Source organism: Condylura cristata, unplaced genomic scaffold (genome assembly GCF_000260355.1).
Source record: "Condylura cristata isolate star-nosed mole 26May11 unplaced genomic scaffold, ConCri1.0 scaffold00025, whole genome shotgun sequence".
NCBI lineage: Eukaryota > Metazoa > Chordata > Mammalia > Eulipotyphla > Talpidae > Condylura > Condylura cristata.
The window spans coordinates 7271506-7278756 of NW_004567126.1; the positions used below are offsets into that span (position 1 = coordinate 7271506).

The following is a 7251-nucleotide window of genomic DNA, read 5'->3' on the forward strand; positions in this document are numbered from 1 at the left end:
GTTCATTTATATATAAATAATTAAATCTTTTTTTTTTAATTGTAAAAAAATGAACAATGATGTAAACTATGTATAAATAAATACTTTTTTAAAACCTAGGTAAAGGAAAATAAAGAGGAATCAAGTCACCAACGAGAAATAAAGAAAAATAAAGAATGGTGTGTCCCAACATGAAAGGAAGGAGAGGCCCTCCCTAGTGGCACAAGGGGTTAAAACGCAGCACTATGAAACTATCCTCAGCCACTGCAGCACAAGTTCCATCCCCAGACAGGGATGTGACCCACATGGACTGGCAGAACTCTCTAGACCCACACACTGCTCCCCTTAGCAATGTAATTAAAGATATTTCTGCCTTTTCTTCTCCCAACTCTGTCTCTGGTGAATCCTGTCACTCCCAGCACCTCTGGCCTGTACGCCAGTTCTTATATGCATAAATAACTAAATCTTTATATATATATATATATAAAGGCAGGATAGATTAGACTGAGATTCTAGTATAGTCAGTGGACTAGACACTCCTCCTAAAGTCTTTACTAAAATGGGTGAGGGTAGGACGGAGAGGCAAATTGTCATTTTAATACTTCAGTAGAGAGACTGAGTCCTTGGGCTGCAGGAAGGCAAAGAAGCTGAGCCTCAGATTAGGAAATGAAGAGATGGATTTTGAAAGCAGTCTGCCACCCTGAAAGTATAGTCTCACAAAAAACATCCTAAGGTTCAAGCCCAGATTTGCACAGATTGGGATCAACCAAATATCAACTTACAAGTAAAAATAATAAACAACTGTTTAAGTAAAAATCAGAAACAGATCAAGCAAATATCAGCTTACAAGTAAAGAAAAATCACTGTTGAAGAACCAGAAACAAACATTAGATTTAGCTCCCCAAAGAACTTCAAATATTGAAAGTATGAGATACACAATATAAAACAGCTATGCAAATATTCAAAAGATAAAAGGTTATAAAAGAGAACATATTTAAAAAAGACCAGATTATAAAACAAATCAAAATATGAGAAATTAACAATATAACCGTTTAAAAAAACACCATGCATTGGTTAAATGGCCGATTAGATACAGCTGGAAAAAGAAATGTCTGTGAAGCAAAGCCAAAAAACTGCACGGGTTTGGGGGGGGGGGTAGTATTGGGGGGGGTCATGAAGAAGACAGCACTAAGAAGCTAAAGCCATTTTAGCATGAGTTCGATGCCCTCCCCAGAGGTGATCCACATGGCACGGCAGACCCCTCCTGACCCGCCCGCTGCTCCCCTCAGCAGTGTACTTCATCAGTTGGCCTGTTCTGCTCCCCACTCTGTCTCTGGTGTATCCTATCACTGACCCTACACCTCTGGCCTGCACCCCAGGTCTGTATGCATAAATAAAAATAAATCATTTAAAAAAAAAACGGAATTACTGAATTAAAGTCACAGAAGAAAAGAATTAAGAAAATAGAAATTAGGCAATACTTAAACAGATAATACCCACAAAGCCTCAGGAAATACATAAACCCACAGACTCACAAAGTACAACATATTAACAATTAGAATAACTAATAAGAAATCCCCCCTTGATATACTGTAATACCTCTTCAAAGTAGCTGAAGAGAAGACAGCAACCCAGAAGACTGATGACATGACTGACCCAGACTTGGACACTGCAGTAACAGACACCAGAAGCATCAGTGTTATACAGACAAAATAACTGTCAGCCCAAAATTATTTATCCAATAAATCTATATTTTAAGGGAAAAATTAAAATGTATTTTTAGATATAAATGAAAATGATTTCAACAAGAGACCTACCCAAAAGAAAATGACCTTGAACTGTTCCAGAAGCTTCCAAGCTGACTTCCTTCTCCAATCTTCTTGAATATTAGCTATCAGATTAAACTTCTAAGTAAGTTTAAGTTTGTTATCACTTTCCTCCTTCAAATCACCACATGAATTTCTAGAATCTACATAAAAGTAGGCCCAAATTTCTTAGTCTGGTATTGATAGCACTTAATAATCTAGCTATTCTCCAAGGTTTTCTTCAAAGGATAATCTGGCTCCTCAATTTACTAACTTGGACAAAGTAATTAAGCCTCAGACTCATCATCTGCAAACCCATAAACACTGACCAGAAGCTCGATTAAAACAGACATGAGCACAGAACTTGGCACACAGTTCTCAATAAATGGTGGGTGCTATCTACTATTACAGTATATATATATTCCCAACTCCACACCTTTGTTCATATTTGTTCCACTTTACTGTCCTCCATTCCTCCAAATTTTCACTATGTAAATCTAAACTACCTCTGAAAGGCCTATCACTTCTTCAAATCCTCCTCCAACAGGTCAGCCCATAGTAAGTACTCTTACTCCTAGACCCTTGAAACAACTACCTAAACTGCCACTCTGTTAAACTGGATGTCCCTTCTGTTCTAAGGAAGCACCTACTTAGATTTCCCTGTTTTGCCCATGGAAAGCTTTACTGTCATCCAGCACCCTGATAGAGATACTGTAGAGGTTCAACTTGGAAAGGGGGTGGGGGGAAGACAGCTGTTTTAGGACTTGTGCATTTTTGTAAGCCTCCAGACAGCTGCACTTCATTCTGAAGACACCAGATATTTTCCTTAGAGAAAGACGCCCAACAAGGAATAGATGGTGGCAGAAGATGTGACATCTCACTTCAGGAAATATCTTGGAGAATCTGTAAGATGGTATAAGAAACTCTATACCACCCTTCCTGGTATTCCTCTCACCTAAGACAAAGAAAACAGCTCCTCAGGGCACTGCCTGGTGGGTGCAGAACAGGTGTTCAACAAAAGCTGGCTGGCACTAAGAAGACCACAGCAACTACTCAAAAACATGGAAAGGCAGGTACTTATAAGCTCTTTTTCAGTTTTCCAGTTAACCATTTGCTGAGGCTGCCACAGCTGGTTCCCCCACCCAAAAGCCAGTGACAAGTAATCTCTCAAATGAGTCACCAAGAACACATGCTCAAACCCTTCCTCTACCCCTTGTGGTTTACATTAACTAAGCAGCTCGAAAATGGCACAATCTACATACTACCTCCTTTAATTAAAGTTTAAAAATCAAAGAGTTAAAATTCCCCTATTATATTACTGGAGGTCAAAATGAAACAATTTTTTTTAATCCAATAAAAAGCATCCTTGGAGCCCTCCCTGGTGGCGCAACTCATGCACTTCCGCATGAGTTCCATCCCCGCCTGCCCCAGAGGAGATCTACATGGCGTGGCAGACCTCTCCTGACCCACCTGCTGCTCCCCTCAGCAGTGTACTGTGTTGATCTGCCTGCTCTGCTCCCCACTCTGTCTCTGGTGAATCCTCTCACCCTCCATATCTCTGGCCTGTACCCCAGTTCTGTATAAATAAATAAATAAATCTTAAAAAAAAAAAGCATCCTTGATGGCACATGGGTGATTTGGTGATTACAACTGAAATGGAAAAATGCACAAAATGATGTAAAAATAAATTATATATTTTAAAGTATCCTTATTAAAGAAAAATTAGAAAAAAAGACAAAAACAATCAGGCAGGAAAACAAGAAAAAGTAAAAATTAGCCATAAGATGTTCCACTCAAAACAGCACCTATCAATATTGTTTCATTTTCTTCCAAATTCCCCCCAAGCAGGTTTTGTGTAGTTATGATCACATGGCTTACACTCCTCCTATCTGCAACTGGTGTCATTTAAATTATATCTTAAGCATTCCCCCATGTTTTTTTCTTAACCTTGTATAACAGCAGAGAGTAGATGGTACAAAAATTTTTAAATTAAGCCAAGTCAACAAATACTTACCTTTCTTTTTCTCCCCCAGATTTGTCCAAAACTGAGAACTTCCAAAAGTCCCTGGAGCCACTGGGATTAAATTATGATACATAAAAGATACCTAGACACATAGGAAGTGTCAATTGACTTTCAAGTGAAAACAGAATATGTACTATAGTCATCTCTGGAAAGATTCAAAAGACATTACATTCAGCCTCTATTCCCAGTAATTTTTTTATATTACTGAGAAGATAAAATGCATTTAGACCCAACAACATAATTCAGCATGCAATCATGCTGATTTTTCAAGAGCTGGACATGTTTTATTCATTTCTTTTGCCCCTAGTATGAAGAACAATCCCAGCACATTATAGATACTCAACAAATGTGTGTTGTACAGAAATGAAGTACAGATTGGGAGTTTTACTTATTTAGAGGTAGGAACCATCATTCTGAGCTGTGGTTGTTAGGCAAAGCAGGCAGCATGGATATGGCAGTTTGATTTTGGAAGTAATCTGCAGAAAGAGTTGAACTGCAGAAGCTTTGGAATACTCTGAAAATGAAGGACATAAAGAAAAAGTATTTATACAGTCCTAACTTATTTAAGAATTTGATGTTTCTATACAACCAACATTGAAACCACTGCTGTGCACATTAACTACTCATGGGAAACACAATGTACAACACATGATACTGCTTTCAAAAAAAAAAAAAGTACTAACACAAAATACTACGACATTGCTTGACATCACAAACAAGGCCTAATTCTCAGGAAGCTTTCTGTGTCAGGACAACTGGCAAAGTGGGAATAAATTAAGGTTTTAGATCTCCACATAAAGTACCATAGCAGGTACTGTCCCTTGCTAAACTAGATGTGAAAGAATGTGCTGACCAAAACTTTCTTTCTAATCTCTTGGTATTCAGTGAACCTATTTGCATATACTGTTAAGCATTCAAAAGGTCCACAGATTTGAAATCTGCATTCAGCTCTCACAATATCACATTCACATCACCTGATTATGAACATAACTTACAAAAGAGAACCCAACTTCATAAATAGGCTATCATTCAGCTAACTCATACATTCTAACTTCATTCACACACATATTTTCCCTTCCTTTACTCCACTTGTGCCCTGAAAAATTCAAAGAATTTATGGAGAAGAAATTTTCTCATATCACATTTCTAACAGCTGCTAGTTCAAGGTACATAAATCCATAGCTTCTTCAATTACATTACAGGGGCATCTCAGAAAGTGTGTTTAATAAAAATCTGTTTCTTTCAAAAGAATTAATGTAAGCCTACCCTCTTGGGCCACCTTAAGAACAAGTTACATAGGACTTAGGGGTTGAGTGTATGATAATTTTGTCAGAATATTTGAATTCAATTATGATTAAGTACCTCTAATAGCTACCCACTCAATTTCCCTGGCCTGAAGAACTCAAGGACAAATGCCTACCAACAAGTCATTTTGGGAATGAACAGCTGATTTAAAGAATTGCATGCTTCAGAGGCAGGTGGTCTTTGTTTTTCTAAAAACACACATACAGACATGGCCTAACAATGACAATATCTGTGAGATAATGCAAAAGAACATAAAAGAACAGGCCATTCCTTTTAAAAAAAAAAAAAAAAAATTTCAAGGCTCCAAAGAAATGTAAGTGGAAATTTATAAGATTTTTTCAAAAATTCCTTGGAAATTTTGAGTTACAATTTTTGTTAGGCTTCAGCACAAACTGTCTTATCCCAAAAAATAAAAACTGCTATTTTAATTCTAAATGAAGTACTTCTAAGACATCAAAGGATTTGAAAACTCAACAGTAATTACTGCACAATCATTCAAAAGCAACATATGGCACTAATTTAACAAGAGTATGTACTATATACAAACTACATAGCTTTGAACATTTAACAATCTGGTTAAACTGACCTATAACTCTACTGTCAGATGAAATAATACCAACAATCTAAAACTGAACACAAGTGGTTGAAGATTTCCAAATTTAAGACACATGGGGTGTCACTAAGTCATAAATCTTTCTAAATCACTTGTTTCTTCATCCATTAAATGAGAAAAGTAATAGTTACAACCTTGACTTATCAGTGCTAAATACATAATAAATTCTTATAATAGAGCTTAGCAAAGAGTGACTAATAAATGTTTAATTATACCAGAAACTAAATTTTTTACCAATAATACTTAAAAGTAATGCCAATTGAAAAGAACCATAAAAAATAAAAGAGACACAGCTATCAAGATCCATGGAAGAAACTTTTTCAAGTAATTACAGTATGCTTAGAATCTAAATTTAAAAAAGGCTCCCACTAAAATATAGTTATATCTTTTCAAAGTGGATTGAACTCATTTTGATTCTTTGCCATTAGTCCTATTTTGCAAAATGCAGTTCTTCCTAAATTCCATAGATAATCCCATTCCTTAATATCAAGACAGCCACAAAACTAGTCCCTTTGAGAAGGAAATCAAAGATCATGGTATGTGAAGTTCTAGCCTCTACCAGGTTTTTTTTAACAAACCACCAAATTGAAACCCATTCCTGAACTAAATTGCCAAATGTTTCTGCAATAAAAACTGCAAACTTTTCATGTGAACGGACCTTTTCAACAATAGAGAGTTGTTCCATTCTGTGAATAGGACAGTGTCCCTGTGACACAAAGCTGGGAGCTGGACATTCCTGACACCCTTGTTCCCTGGCTAGCCTGCCATCACGTCTCTCTCCCAAACGCCTGCTTGTGGAAATCACTCTCAGGCAAAGTATATGGACAACTATCCCCTCAAATTTGTCCTCATCACAGTCCTGTTTCCACAGCTTCTGGCCCAGCCCCTCACTTTTCACTACACCATTATGAACTTGCCACTAGAATGAGCATGAAATACAGGAGTGCTTTGTCTTCCTAAGCCGTCCATCCCTACTCAGTCACCTCGTGTTTCAAGTTGTCTTTACTGGAAAGCATCACAGGATGACTGGTGGCAACTAAGCCAAACTACAAATTGACCTAAGAACTAGAAAAGCACCTGGATGTGTAGTGTTTCTATGTACGTGAGTTTTGAGTCTCTCTACTACTTAGAATGCAGACTTAGAAAACCGAACTTGCCTTTGGGTGTTTTCCCACCTGGGCATAGGTTAATAAAACCCGCGTTGTAAAGTTGTTGTGAGGAGTACAAGAGATAATGATTCCCAAGTACCTAGTACATACCCATTAATAGAAGTGACTGATTTAGGTCTTCTGTCCAACAGCTAGGGGACACCCGTTATCTAACGATCTAGTGGGAAAGACTGAAAAAAAAAAAAAACCTCCCAAGTTGGGCAAAACGGCCCAGCTGCTACTTCGCGGTATGGGTTTGCAGGGTTTCCTAGGCCGGGCTGGAGACAAACAAGGTACTTGATTGAAATCTGTGCCGTTTTACTTCCACGAAAGGAAAGTTGGGTTTGCCCAGTTCTGCTCTTTTGTTTACAGCAAGAG

At 37.5% G+C, this 7251-nt stretch overlaps 1 protein-coding gene across 1 annotated transcript in view; it reads right to left on the reverse strand.

Moving 5' to 3' along the window:
- Positions 1 to 7251, reverse strand: part of JAM3 (junctional adhesion molecule 3) — a 59656-nt gene that overhangs the window by 51648 nt on the left and 757 nt on the right. The window lies entirely within an intron of this gene.